Raw genomic sequence first — 14,963 nt, forward strand, 5'->3', positions numbered from 1 at the left:
ACAAAACAATAGAATAATTCAACAGTTACTAGAATATTTTCAGAAAAATTCCTTAAAAACAATTAGACAAAACTTAGATTATATAACATCCCAGTTAGAAGATAATAATAGGAATATCCAAAGATTTCCTAGTAAGAAAGAAATAAAAGACCTCATAGATCTTATAGATAGTAAACCAAAACAAATAGAACTCCAGTCATTAGAAATTATTGAACAGTTAAAATTAGAAGTGCAAAAAATACAATTAGTACAAAAAACATTAACTGAACAAGTAGAAAGGTTACATAGTAAAATAGATAGACTTTTAGTTTAATGACATATTCTAAAATTAATAATAAATATATCAAAGCATTAGAAGAAGTTGGTCAACTAGATAAGGAACCAGTAGGTCTTACAGAATTTACAACATCTCAGTAGCAAGTAGTAATATCCCTGTTAGACAAAATAATTTAATTATCCAATTAATTTTAAATTTAGCCGAAAAAGTAGATCAATTAGAAGAACAAATAACAGAAATTAATCAAGTAGTACACAATACCACTTCTACACTACCCAAAGACTTAGTTGATAAATTAGAAAACTTAACCTTAGGAAATAATCCTCATAGAAGAAAAAGTAGAATAAATCCATTTGATAATAGTAAATGGAACTCTTTAGAAGAAAAGGAAAAGAAATAGTTAGAACAGAAGATATATACCCTAGTGAACAAGAAGCACAAGAATTTCTTAGAAAAGGCTTTGAAAAATCACAGAAAAATAAATATAATTTATATCAATTAGGAAGATTTGAAAATAGGCATCATATTGTAAGTAGTATCACTCAACATGAAGTTAGTTGCATAGATAAAGAAGTAACTCTTAATTTACTTAATAACACAGCAATAGAACACCTTAAAAAATCACACTATCAACAAATCCATATAGGAACAATTATGATAGGAATAGCTGGACACTAGAGCACAAGTAGGAACCAAAGCACTAGTATACATATATGATGACAGATGGGATAACCATCAACAAGCAGCTATAGCTACAGCAGAAGTAGATCTTAGCACAAACTTAGCAGTCATAGGATGTATTCCTAGTTATGTCATGAATATTAAAGAATTTAGTAAACATATTAAAATTAGCATAAGGACAAAAAATTATAATATGAAAGGTGAGTACAAAAATTTAAGCATCAGTCTTATGTATGTAGGAAAAATTTCAGATACTTATAATTACAAATTTAATGTAGAATTCCAAAATCTAGTACAAACTTTTGGTAGTAAACACGTTAATATGATAGAAGCAAAACCAGTAGATAATAGTTTTTTAGAAGGAACAAAATGGATTTTACCTAATTTATAAGTAGCAAAAAATAAACAACCTGATAAGGCACAAATTTTTGAAAATCATATAGGTGAAGCAGTAGTAAGATTTACTAATTATAAACAAATAAATGATATAGAAGACTTAGAAGGTGAATTAGATGAAGAGATACATATGGCATTTGATAACTTAGAAATAAACATGATTGAGCATAATTTTGATAATATAGTTGATAAACTCATAGATGACATAGATAATTTAGATGAAGAAGAGTATATAGAAAAGTATAAAACTTATGAGTTAGGATTACATAGGTTATCAGATAAAGAAATGAAAATTTTAATTTTAAATATAGGATTAGAACATATTTTAGGAGAAAAAGAATATCAAAATATGTTAATTGAAGTAGAATGCATGCCAGTAGAAGACCAATATAGTTCATCTGGACCATCTGTAACCCCTGCAAGTAGAATAGATCAGCAAAATCTTAGGCAAACTAATGAACCATATAGAGAAAATAATGAAGAAACCGGTAGAAATGCTTTTCAACAAGAAGCATTTGGAATAAGAAAAAATAGAATCCCTTATAAAGGAATTGAACAAATTAGATTAGCAGAAGAATCAATCCATTGGACAGCATTTACCTGTCTAGAAGGACATTTTGAATGGCTTGTAATGCCATTTGGATTAAAAAATGCACCATCGATCTTTCAAAGAAAGATGGATCAAATCTTTAAGAAGTATGATAAATTTTGTAGTGTATATGTAGATGATATATTAGTTCATAGTAAAAATAAAAATGAACATAGAAAACACTTAGAAATTATTTTAAAAGAATTTATTGATAATGGTATAGTTATAAGTAGAAATAAAGTAGAGCTTGAAAAACAAGATATAGAATTCTTAGGTATGTATATTAAGTCAGGAACCATACAATTACAAGAACATATAGCTAAAAAAGTATTAGAATTTCCAGATAAGTTAGAGGATAAAAAGAAATTACAAGCATTCTTAGGTTTATTAAATTATGCTAGAAGTTTTATCCCTGATTTAGGAAGGAAAATTGCAGCTTTGCATAGCAAAACTAGTAAAACAGGACAAAAATATTTTAATAGTGAAGATATTAAGTTAGTTCAAGGCATAAAACAAGATATAACTCAACTTAAGCCGTTAGCATTACCATTAGATAATAATTACAAAATAGTTGAAACAGACGCATCATCAATAGGATGGGCAGGAATTTTATATCAAAAGAAACATAAAGAAGAACCAAAATCAGAAGAAAAGTTTGTAGATATGCATCAGGAAAATTTAATGATATACAGGCTAGACTTCCAGCCACTGACTTAGAAATTTTAGGAGTCATTAATTCTCTTGAAGCATTTTCATTATTTTTACATAATGAAATATTTACTATTCGAACAGATTGTCAAAATATTGTTTCTCACTATAACAAAATTACTACTAATAAACAAGCAGCCCGAAGATGGATGAATTTTGTTGATTCTATTACAGGAAATGGATTTAAGCCGATATTTGAGCATATTAAAGGTATGGATAATACTTTAGCAGATATCTTATCTCGTATTATTCATTAAACAGGTATGCAGTATTTTGGACCATCATCATCTGGCAGCAAAAATAATGGTATACCATCACCTGGTGGTAATCCATTAAGCATAAGTAATCAAGCACGATCAGTAGTAAATACTTATTTTTATAATGGAATATCAGTACAAGAAGTTAGAAATCCTTCTCTAAAGTATCGTACTCAAGCATCATTAGCAGAAAAACAAAAAGTTCTTTTAGATAACTTTTGGAATATTAGAACAAATACTGAAAGCATGAGAAAAGGGCATGAAAAACTTATTAGAGCCCTTGAGCAAGAATTTGTAGCCTATAATTATGATTATAGAATAGCAAAACAACAACTTGCTTTGTTGCAGGAAAAATACTTGGAGCAAAAGAAGGAATACGATTGCATAGTAAAGCATTTTAGAGTCCTTAATATAAGATGTCAAAATCTACAAGAGGCTAATAAGCCCATCATAATTGAGCATAATTTACAAGAAAAAGAGGCTAATAAGCCCAACTTACTTGAGCATAATAGTGAATTTTCTCTTGAGCAAAAATCTAAAAATCCCTATTTTCTTCAAACTCTAGCTAGAGAAAGGTTTTTACCGGTAGATGTTAAGAGTCACATAATTGAATTAGAATATGAGCAAAATACATCTCTTCAACTGTACATTCAATCTTTTCTTTTCAATTTAAAAAGTAATCCACATCCTGGCATCACCATTATTACCAAAACCTGTTCCCATTACACTATTTACTTAGCAAGGATTAACATGATTGAATATAGAGAATTGCATTTAGAGCATAAACAAAAAACAATCATAATTACTCCAGCATTTTTAGCAAAATTTGGTTATCTAGATCAACTTTATGTTGAAAGTAGTAAGCATTTAGATTCATTCCCCGAAAAATTTAGAGAAATTATAAGTTTTTATCTACCTCTCTGGAAAAATGTAAAATTAGATTTCACTAGTATACCCCCAGAGTAGTTTAAAGATAGCATTTACCCAGATTTAGCACAACATAGGATTATTATTTCTTTTGATGAATTACTTAATCCGGAAGAATCAGCACAAACAGGAATGCCTACTAAGCAAGACATCCAACAATACAGAGGAGCAATAATAGCCGAGCAACAGTTATTTAATGATGATCGTCTGACCCTCCTATACCAGTCTGAATTTATCAAGGTGTATTCAGAATCCACATCCAGGAGACCAGATGATATATATGAATACAGGATCAGCACTACAGGAGCAAAAGTTTTTGATGAAATCTACAATCAGATAGCAGAAGATAATGACAACTCATACTGGAATAGCTTAGGAGAAGAAGAGCTACACAACATAGATAACATGATGGATGCATGAAGACCACGTGAAGAATCCATCCAGCAGAATAGTCGCCAAACTGTTTGGCTCCATACAGCCAGTACAAAGCAACATATGAAAAGAAGAAACATTTTGGTTTCATCCGGCTAGCAGAAGAAGAAGGATTCCCTAGGCAATCTAGATATGAATAAGGGCATTATTGTCCAACCACTTTAATTTTGTCCTTCTTTATAAATACTGTACCCATTTTGGGTTTATTTATAAGTCTCCCAATAAAAAATTAGAATAAGCTGGCCACAGAGGGAATAGAAAAAATAATAATAATAATAATAAATAAATAAATAAAGGCTCTCTCTTCCAAGACCAAGGCCAAGACCAATACCGTGCTTCCTCTCTTTCCAATACATCCAAGATCTCTCTTTTTACAGATTTGTATATCTTTTTCTACCTCACTTGCAACATCTCTCTCTCTCTCTCTCTCTCTCTCTCTCATATCTAAAACCTCTTTTCTCGTGATAGGAATTGGGGCAAATCAGAAACAGTTTTGGTTAGTCGATTAACCTCCTGTCAAATTTTAGTTGGGAATTACTGTTGTAAACTCGTCGGTGGCTTTATTACCAATTGGGGAGCCATTGTACGATCATGTTGAGAAATATACAGAAATACTCTTTGATTCTCTCAGTTCTTGGTCAATTCCTAAGGTTGAAAGATAGAGTCTTATCATTAGTATCAAGCCATTGATCCTCTAAGCTATTCCTTTAGTGCATGACACGTGCTCATGTTCATACTCGTTCGGTAACAAAGGAAGCTCGTGTTTTTGCGCCGAAGCCTCTAATTCCAAAAACCAACACATTTTAGAAGCCATTCAACGTCTTCTTGAGGATAATTCGCGTTAATTGATAATCGTCTTGATTCAGTTGATTCTCATCATGAAGATTCTGATCATCCCTTCTCGCATCCATCTGATGACGACGATGGGGACGGCTTTCGACGGCAAGGAGAGAGAGATCACCTTGAGAAGGAAGGGGGTTTTCTTTCTGAGAATCGTATGCCCTTTGTTAAGATGGAATTTCCCAGATTCAGCGATGGGGATGATCCAATTGAATGGGTTTACAAGGCGGAGCAGTATTTTGATTATGTTTCGGTGCCAACTAAGAAAAGGGTGAAAATGGTTTCTTTCCATCTAGATCGTGAAGCTTTACAATGGTATCAATGGGAGGAATATGTGTCTTCTTTGTCCAAGTGGGAAGATTTTACCAAGGCCTTTCGTAGAATTTGGCTCTCATGGGTTTGAGGATTTTGTAGAGTATTTAAGCTTCATCAAACCGGTTCTTTAAAGGATTATATCTCCAAATTCCGACGTTTGACAACTCGAATCCGAGATCTTAGTCCAAATTTTCGATTTAGCTGTTTCATTGGTGGATTAAGGGAAGAACTCAAGCATGATATCAAGTTGCTTCGTCCTACAACAGTTCATGAGGCCATGAATTTTGCTCATGAAGTGGATGCTAAACCCCAAAAGTTGAGGTCTATGTATTCTTCTAGAAATTTTAAGTCAAGGTTGCCTCTTTTACCTATACAAAATGATTTAGTTCTTTCTGAGAGTAAAATTGTTCCTAGGATCCTAGGAAGGATATGCCTATCAAGAAATTAACCCCTGAGGAAATCCAATATAAACGGCAGAATAATCTTTCCTTTTATTGTGATGAAAAATTTGTGAGGGGTCCTAAGTGAGCTAGGAAACAAATCTTGTTGCTGGATATGGGTTATAAAAGCTCTGAGGAAGAGGACACAGTTCAATAATTGCAACAAATTGAACAGGTAGCTGAGGTGACTGCTTGTTGTAACACAATTTATGCTTTGTATGGTACTCCTACCTACATTGCTTTGAAGACCATGAAACTCAATGCTTTAATAGAGAATTGTCATGTGGTATTGTTAGATTCTGGAAGCTCTCATAATTTCATCAATATGGGCATGGTTAAGAAGTTGGGTTGGAAGTTAGATCAGTCTCATATTTGTGATGTCATGATAGCTAATGGTGGACAGGTTCAAAGTAGGAGTTGTTGTGTTGGGGTACCCTTGGGCATAGGGAAATATGTCTATACCTCCGATATGTTTGCTTTATCATTGGGCGGATGTGACATTGTGTTAGGGGAACAATGGTTGTGAACTCTTGGTCCAATCTTATGGGACTTTGAAAGATTAACTATGAAGTTTTGGCAGGGGAATGAGCAAATTTCTTTATCCAGTTCTATGCCTCAAACTCCATATCCTATTTCTTGTCATCAATTGGACTAGTTGTTGCATTCATGTTGTTATGGAGTGATTCTCTGTGATGTAGAGGGTGAGAATATGGACAAGCCTGCAAGTGATTTATCCTCACCACAACATCAAGAATTACAAGCCTTGTTGGATTCTTTTTCTATAGTTTTTGGTACACCAACTACTCTACCTCTTGCGAGAGAACATGATCATCGAATTCCTTTAATTTCAAGTTGTAAACCACCAAGTATTCGCCCATATGCTTATGGACCACTTCAAAAGTCAGATATTGAAAAGTGTGTCAAAGAGCTGCTGGATTATAGATTTATTAGGAACAATCATAGTCCTTTTTCTTCTCTTGTTTTGTTGGTCAAGAAGAAGGATATCACCTAGAGAATGTGCACGGATTACAGACAATATTGAAAAAAGGGCGTTCTGAACTCATTAGGGACTATGAATTCCTTGTGATGCCCTTTGGATTAACAAATGCACCGGCCACATTTCAAGGTTTGATGAATGAGATTTTCAGAAATTGTTTAAGGAAGTTTGTCTTGGTATTTTTTGATGATATTCTCATTTACAGTACTTCATGATCAGACCATCTGAGGCATTTAAATATTCTTTTGGAAATTCTGAAGCATCATCAACTTTTTGTCAAGGAGTTTCAACTATTGAATATTTAGGTCACATCGTATCTCGACAAGGAGTTTCAGCGAATCCTTCCAAATTAAACGCAGTGGCTAATTGGCCTGTCCCTACTCCTGTTAAATGTTTGGGAGGATTTTTGGGTCTCACCTGCTATTATCGGAAATTCATTCCTCACTATGGTAGGGAGAGTTTTCCTTTGACTCAGTTAACGAAGAATGATGGGTTTTTGTGGAGGCCTGAGGCTACTGCCGCATTTCACAAACTCAAGGAACTCATGTTATCTCCTAGAGTTCTCGCTTTGCCGAATTTTACAAAACCTTTTATCATAGAAAGTGATGCTTCTGGAACTGGTATAGGGGTTGTGTTACAACAGGAAGGTAGGCCTATTTCTTTTACCAGCAAGACTCTTGGTCCTAGAAACCAAGCACTTTCTACTTACGAGAGGGAAATGATGGCAATTGTTCATGCCATCAAGAAGTGGCATCATTACTTACAAGGTAGGCACTTTGTCATTCAGACAAATCATCATAATCTTAAATATTTTCTCAATCATAAGGCTCATATTCCTTTTCAACAAAAAATGGGTCACTAAGCTTTTGGGCTATGAATTTGAGATACAATACGGGCAAGGGAGTGATAATAAGGTAGCTGATGCTTTGTCTAGATTTCCTATCAGTCACATCTCTTCTACTGACCAAGTTCAAGTCTTTTCCATGGACAACTTCACCAGTGGAAATGATGCTCATGGAGAGTGTATTGAGAATTTGGCCATTACATATCCTATCATAACTAGATGGATAATGTACGAAGATATAATGAGGGTGATCCTTGGATTCTTAGTAAAAAACAAGAAGTTATAGATGTCTTTGGTTCTACCCAATTACCTACTGCACCATCTCTTTCTATAACAAATCATTTATCCAAATTTCACATTTATAATGGTCTCCTCGAACATAACTTTAGAATAGTCCTCAGCCCTAATTCGGTTTGGAGCACTAAAGCATTGGCGTCTCATCACTCAGTACCTATAGCTGGTCATGCTGGCTTCTTGAAGACTTATCGAAAGCTATCTCGAAGTTTTTATTGGCTAGGTATGAAACATGATGAATAAAAAATGGTTGTTGAATGTCACACTTTTCCACAACACAAGTATGAAACAGTGACTCCTACTTTGGATTATTTCAACCCCGCTTTAGGGATGGCAACGGGTCGGTACGGGCTGTATGACAATACCATCCCCGCCTCGCTCTCCATACCTGCCCTGCCCCGAACCCATCCTCGTTTAATAGGTTTAGGGAATTCCTTCCCGTTCCTCGCCGGGGACTATCCCCATACCCGCCCCAATTCCCGATTTTTTTGCATAAAAAAAATATTTATCTTACATTTTAACATTAAGTTTCATATTAAATTATCATTAACATTAAGTTTCATATTAAATTATCTTTCAACACATCCAAATTAACTATAAAGTTCAACTAAACTATAAAAAATCACATCAATAAGAAATTCCAAAGAAGATTAGGAAGAATTAGGAGAGGGAGGTTAACTTAGGGTTAAACATAAATATTATAATTATATATATATTTATTTAAATATAAACATATATATTTTCGGGTCGGGTTCGCGGATGGGGATGCCAATACCATCCCCTCCCCATACCCGTCGGGGATTTTTCAAGTTCGGGAATCCCCGCATTCTATACTCATTTGGCCCCAAAATCTCCTCTGCTAGGTCGTGGGACTCTACGGGGACCCGCCCGCAGGATTTTTCCATCCTGACCCCGCCTATACTAGATAAGGTGTGGACTAACGTCTCAATGGATTTTATTGTTGGTCTACACCCTTGCCAAGGAAAATTTGTCATTTTTGTAGTAGTTGATCGTCTGAGCAAGTATGCACATTTCATTGCTATACCCCATCCTTATTCAGCTGCCACCATTGCTCAAATCTTTGTGGATCATGTGTTTAGGTTACATGGTATGCCTAGCTCTATTGTTTTTATCAGGATTCAATATTTGTTAATGTTTTCTGGAAAGAATTCTTTAAATTGCATGATGTAGCTTTATGGATAAGCTCTAGTTACCATCCACAAACTGGTGGCCAAACAGAAGTTGTTAATAGGTGTTTGGAGGCCCCTTGCGATGCTTTGCTGCAGCTCAACCAAAGAAATGGTTGTTTTAGTTATCCTGGGTAGAATTTAGTTATAATACATCATACCATACATCAACCAAGTTAACCCCATTTGAAGTTGTCTATGGTCAGCCCCCACCAACTGTTACACCGTATGAGCACTACAAGATTTGCCAATGTTGACCGAAGCTTGGTTGCAAGAGATCGAATGTTGACTTTGCTGAATTCTAATCTCATTATGGCACATAATCAAATAAAGACTCAAACTAATAAACATGGCTCGGAAAGGGAATTTCAGGTTAGGTATATGGTGTATTTGAGATTGTTCCCTTAAAAGTTAGTCTTCGGCTGCTCACTCATACCATAAATGTAACAACCTGATCCTAAATTAATATTTAATTATTAATTTATTCAAGTAAAAGAAGAATTTACCCCAAAAATATTTTAATAATTTAAAAGTTAACTTTTTGTTCGGGAAGGAAAATGGGGATTCTAGTAGTACCGAGATGAGTCCATAGGAACGTAGTGGGCTCAAATCGAAGTTGTAACGAAGAAGTTACGATCACAAGAAGTTCAGTGGCATAGCTGTAAATATTTTGAAGTTCAGTTTTAAAACCCAGATTTTCTTCTTCTTCTTCAAGAGCTCCACGACCAGCCAACTTCTCTCCTCCACCACCGCCACCACACGCCTCCGTTCTTGGCGGCGTCCCGCCTCACTTCCTTTTCGATTCTCGACCGTCCCAGCCTCGATTCGCCTCATGGTCAGCTGAAACAGCCCAAACAGCGGTGTTGGACAGTTTTTAGTAAACTTTCAGAGCTCGCTCAACACCTCCGCCATCAAATCTTTCGAATTTGGTATGCTTTTCTATCATTTCCACCTCCAATTTCGGCCACTTCCGTCAACTTTTTGGGGTAGGTCCAAGAACAAAAGTTGCTCCAATCAATGGGTTGATCATATAGCGGAGTCTTGGCCAGCTTTGGAGTTTTTCAGATCGCTGAAATTGCTAAGGACACCCATGCGCCCCAAAGGCATGTGGCGGCGCGGGCCACTTTTTGCCTGTCTTTGACTCCTAAAATCATCCTCATGTCGTCTCGAGTACGACGGTATGCTCGGATATGAATTTGGATATCATTTGATCGTCGATTAGATATCGCATATTAGGCGTTATCTGGGTTCGATATGTTCAGACCTTTGAATCGACTTCATTTCAATATATGTTGATATGGGCATTCCTAGGATTGTGTAGAAATTCATAGTTTTGATAAACGTTAACCGTCTGATTGTCCAATCGGTAGCGATCCAACCGTTTGATTCAGATCAAACTTGCAGGACAAGTTTAGTAAACCTTGTTGAAATCAGAGGAACTTCGGATCGTAATCGGAGGTCATAGGCCCTGCGGGCCCGACTAACCAAGTTTGGACAGTTTGACCCTGGGTTGACCGTGAGTCTTCCGAGGTAGTTTCACCCTTAGTAAAGTACTAGCACGACCGCGTAAACGAATGTTGACCGTTAATTGAGTTATTTTGATTATTGGGATTATGAGCTTGTTTATAATATCTTATGAAATTCTTGGATATTATTGTGATAATTGAAATAATGGAATAGATGAGTATGGGATACTTGATTTGGTGGGTTGTGAAAGTGAGCCTTGGGCTCAGCTATGGTTATGAGTAAATAAGTGAACATTTGTTTTCAAGAGTATGTAGTTTTTTTAGTATGGAATTTCTTGTATAATGGATTTATATGATTATGGAATGAAAATAAATATGTATATATATATATATTGCTAATTGTGAATATTTCTATTATTTTGATATTTGAGATTATATTATAGTATTTTATATTATGCCTAAATGTTATATATGATATTTGAAGATTATGCATTATCGAGAATGGTGAAATCTCTGGGGGTTGTGGTTATTTATTCATTTATTTATTATTTATTTAGTTATCTATTACTGTTAAGATTATATATATATATATATATATTCCGTAAGGGAAAATGCGGAATTATGGACACTAGTTCTCAACAGTATATGGTGTAAATTCAAGGGTAGTTGAGAACTAATTTTTGGAAAGTTGAGAAAAGATTTGAAAAATAGATTTTTGGAATAAAGGGAAAGTTTGTGATAAGTTTTGGATATGGTTCTTCAAACCCACCACATAAGTACCCCCCCAGTTTCCTTGAAACAGTTTGTCATTCATAAATAATACCCCACGAGTTTCGAGGACGCCTGAACCGTGTGGTGCGAGAAATGCGGCTCGGGTCGACTTTGTGTTCTCGATGCCCGCTAGGAAGCGGCTCTGCTAACTAATAGTCTCCTGAGGCTGCGAGGAATGCGGCTCGGTCGACTTTGTGTTCCCAAGGCTCGCTCGAAATGCAGCTCGGATTGACTTTGTGTTATCGAGGCCTGCGAGGATGTGTCATATAATCTGACACAAGGAATTGACGGATTATTACTGAAATTGACAGAATAATATTAGAATCGATGATTATTACTGGAATTGACGAAATAATATTGGAATTGACAAATTATTACTGGAATTGACGGATTAATATTGGAATTGATGGTATTAATGGAATTGATGGATCAGGAATGGGGGTACGCCTAGGTGGAGAGAATTTAAGTTTTGAGATGGTTTGAAACTAAAACTGAGGATTTTATTTTGGTATTTTATGGGCAAAGGTTTTAATATCTATTTTCCTAATATTATGAGACAAGGAGAATGTTTACAAGTTTTAAGGATTTTATACAGTTCACCATTATTTTCTTAAGCGATGAGTTTGTTTTACAAGTAAAAGAGGAAAATATATATATTCTAGTTAAGTTGTTGACATATATATATATATATATATATAATGAGCCTTATGTGAATTTCGAAGGAAAGGATAAAAGTGTCTTCGGAGCTTGTTGGTTTTATTTTTATTTTTATTTGTTATTATTTTATATATATATATATATAATTTAAGCCAATAATATACAAATGGATTTATGAGTTAGAGGAAGTTCAAGGAGTGGCCTACTTATGTTCTTATTCTGAGAATTGGGAAAGTTGAAAAATATATACTTTAGAGCTTATGAATAATGGTGATATTTGAGAACTAGAATTGTTTTGCAATCACATAGAAAGAACTACGTGTAACTTCATCCCTTGGTAAGGGTACATAGGCAACCTAGCGTTACTAGGTGCAGTCGCAAGATAAAGTAATTGAAAAGTTCTTTAGTTAAGTTAATTAATTTAAAATTTGATAACATATTCAGGTTGTTCTAAAAGTTGAGACCAATTATAGATGGCAGAACGATTTATTTGGTATAAGAGGCTTGAGGCCATAAAGATTTGATGATTGGTTGCACAAATTCTATTATTGTGCTTGTTAAACGGTTGTGAATATTTAAATTGCTTCTTGTACAGGTGAAAAAGTTTGGGAAAACGAGCAATTTACAGGGGAGACTCTACCGAATTTTTGGCAGAAGTCGAACTTGAAGTTAAATTTTGGTTCTAGTTAGAAGGGTATTTTGGTCAAGTGTGCTCAGCACCTACTAGGTGTTGGACACGCACAGGGTTCGGCTCAGATTCCAAAGTAGAATTTGGGTCGGGTTCTGTCAATAAACTCTTACCCAAATTTTATGGACCTTATGAGATACTAGAGCAATTGGGAGTAGTGGCTTACAAACTCAAGTTGCATGTTGGTTGTAGGATCCACCTAGTATTTCATGTCTCTTGTTTGAAGAAGCATTTGGGAACTCATGTGACTCCTCCTTTGACATTACCTCAAATTACTAAAGATGGTATTGTGCAAGATGAACCACTGGCTATTGTGGAAAGGAAATTGGTCAAATGAGGTAATGTTGCAAGGGTGGATGCCTTAGTGCACTACAGGGTTACACAATAGAGGATGCCACTTGGGAGGATTACAATGACCTCACGGCCAGATTTCCAGATTTCATTGCTCAGGTTGAAGCTGCTTTCAATTCCAAATGAGTCCTATTGTGTTCTTCAACAGCTCTGTTTTTGTTCTAATAAGTTTCCAATACTTGCAAACTTTGCTTCAAGGGGAGGGGTAATGATAGGAATTGGGGAAAACTGTAAAACAATTTTGGTTAGTCAGTTAGCCACGTGTCAAGTTTTAGTTGGGAATTACTATTGTAACCTAGTCGGTGGCTTTATTACCAATTGGGGAGCCATTGTACGATCATGTTGAGAAATATATAGAAATACTCTTTGATTCTCTCTGTTCTTGGTCAATTCCTAAGGTTGAAAGATAGAGTCTTATCATCCCATATTTCTAACCCTAAAGATTGAATTCCCACCCACCTCCTTAAAATTTCTTTGAGATTGATGGTAACCAAGAGAGGAGACGAATCACTCTTGGAAAGGTAATCAAATTTTTTACTTTTTTTAATTAAATTATATTTGACTTTTTGTAATTAAATCAGATTTTTGAACTTCAGAAAAAAAAATTAAATCATTACATATTTGCATCAACAAGGTCCAGTGGAGAGTGGAGTTCCTAAAAGGTTTTATTGCTCTTTGTTGTTTAAATTTAATTTTAAATATTGGTAGGGTATTGGTTAATTTGCAATATGTTGTACTTTCTTGAAGTAAGAAAATGTTACTCAGAAAATATGAGTCTGGAAGTCAAAAAAGAAATAGAAGGAAAAAATTAGAAAAAATTATTCAAACTCAAAAAGGAACTCTTGATAAATGTTTTAAAATTGGTTCTTCAACTGAAGATTCAGTTCATGATTTAGTTAATGAATCACAACAACAACCAAGTAATCAATAAGAAAATGATAAAAATGATCTGAGTCAACAGATTGGTGATCTTATGGAAAATGAAAGTAATGAGGAAGAATTGAGAGAAATTGATGAACTAATTGAGAATGAAAATGAAAAGGAACAAATAGGCCATGTTTTGAATATCTATGATCCAAGAACTTGGGGTAGCATTGATAACAAAACAAAAGATATTTTAGTAGAAAATGTACTCAAAAGATGAGAACAAAGTATATTGTTTCTGCTATAAGTTGTTCAAATATGTGTACAACAAAAGTCTGTCTTGCTAAGGCTTAGTTTGGTATTGCTGTGCTTTTAAAAAAAATTGATCCTGCTGTGTTGCGAGAATAAACAGCTGTGAAGTGATGCAGCTAAGTGTTTGGTAATTCTCGTATTTGTAAAAGTGTTGTGAGTATAAAAAGCAGTGTCATAGCATTTGGTAAACTTTTTTTTAGAAGTGTTGTGACAGTGTATAATGACAAAAAATGGTATAATATTGAAAGTGTTATTTATTTATGTTTTTTTTTTTTTTTTTGTAAAAGACAAGGAAGTTCAATGCATTTATAATTTTTTTTTAAGAATCTTGATTATAATATACACTTATCCGAAAAAAAAAACTCCATGAAACAAATAATTACACGTTCTAAATAATTGTTTTGACAAAGCTACTTTTTTTTTTTTTTTTTTTTTTGTCTAGATGACAAAGTTAGTTCAAACTGTCATAAGGTACTTAAGTACAACATTTTTTTATAGATACCTAGAACACCATCAACAAAATATAAATTCCAAATGCACTAGATATAAACAAATGTCTAACTAGATGTGTGCATTAAACTTGCAGTGATACTATTTCTCAAAGCTTCCATCTCTTGTCCTCCTTGATCATAAGTTGTATGGCTATGTTGTTGTACATCAACATCCCTAT

This window comes from Prunus mume, linkage group LG3 (assembly GCF_029339155.1).
Source record: "Prunus mume cultivar Tortuosa linkage group LG3, ASM2933915v1, whole genome shotgun sequence".
NCBI classification, from domain to species: domain Eukaryota; kingdom Viridiplantae; phylum Streptophyta; class Magnoliopsida; order Rosales; family Rosaceae; genus Prunus; species Prunus mume.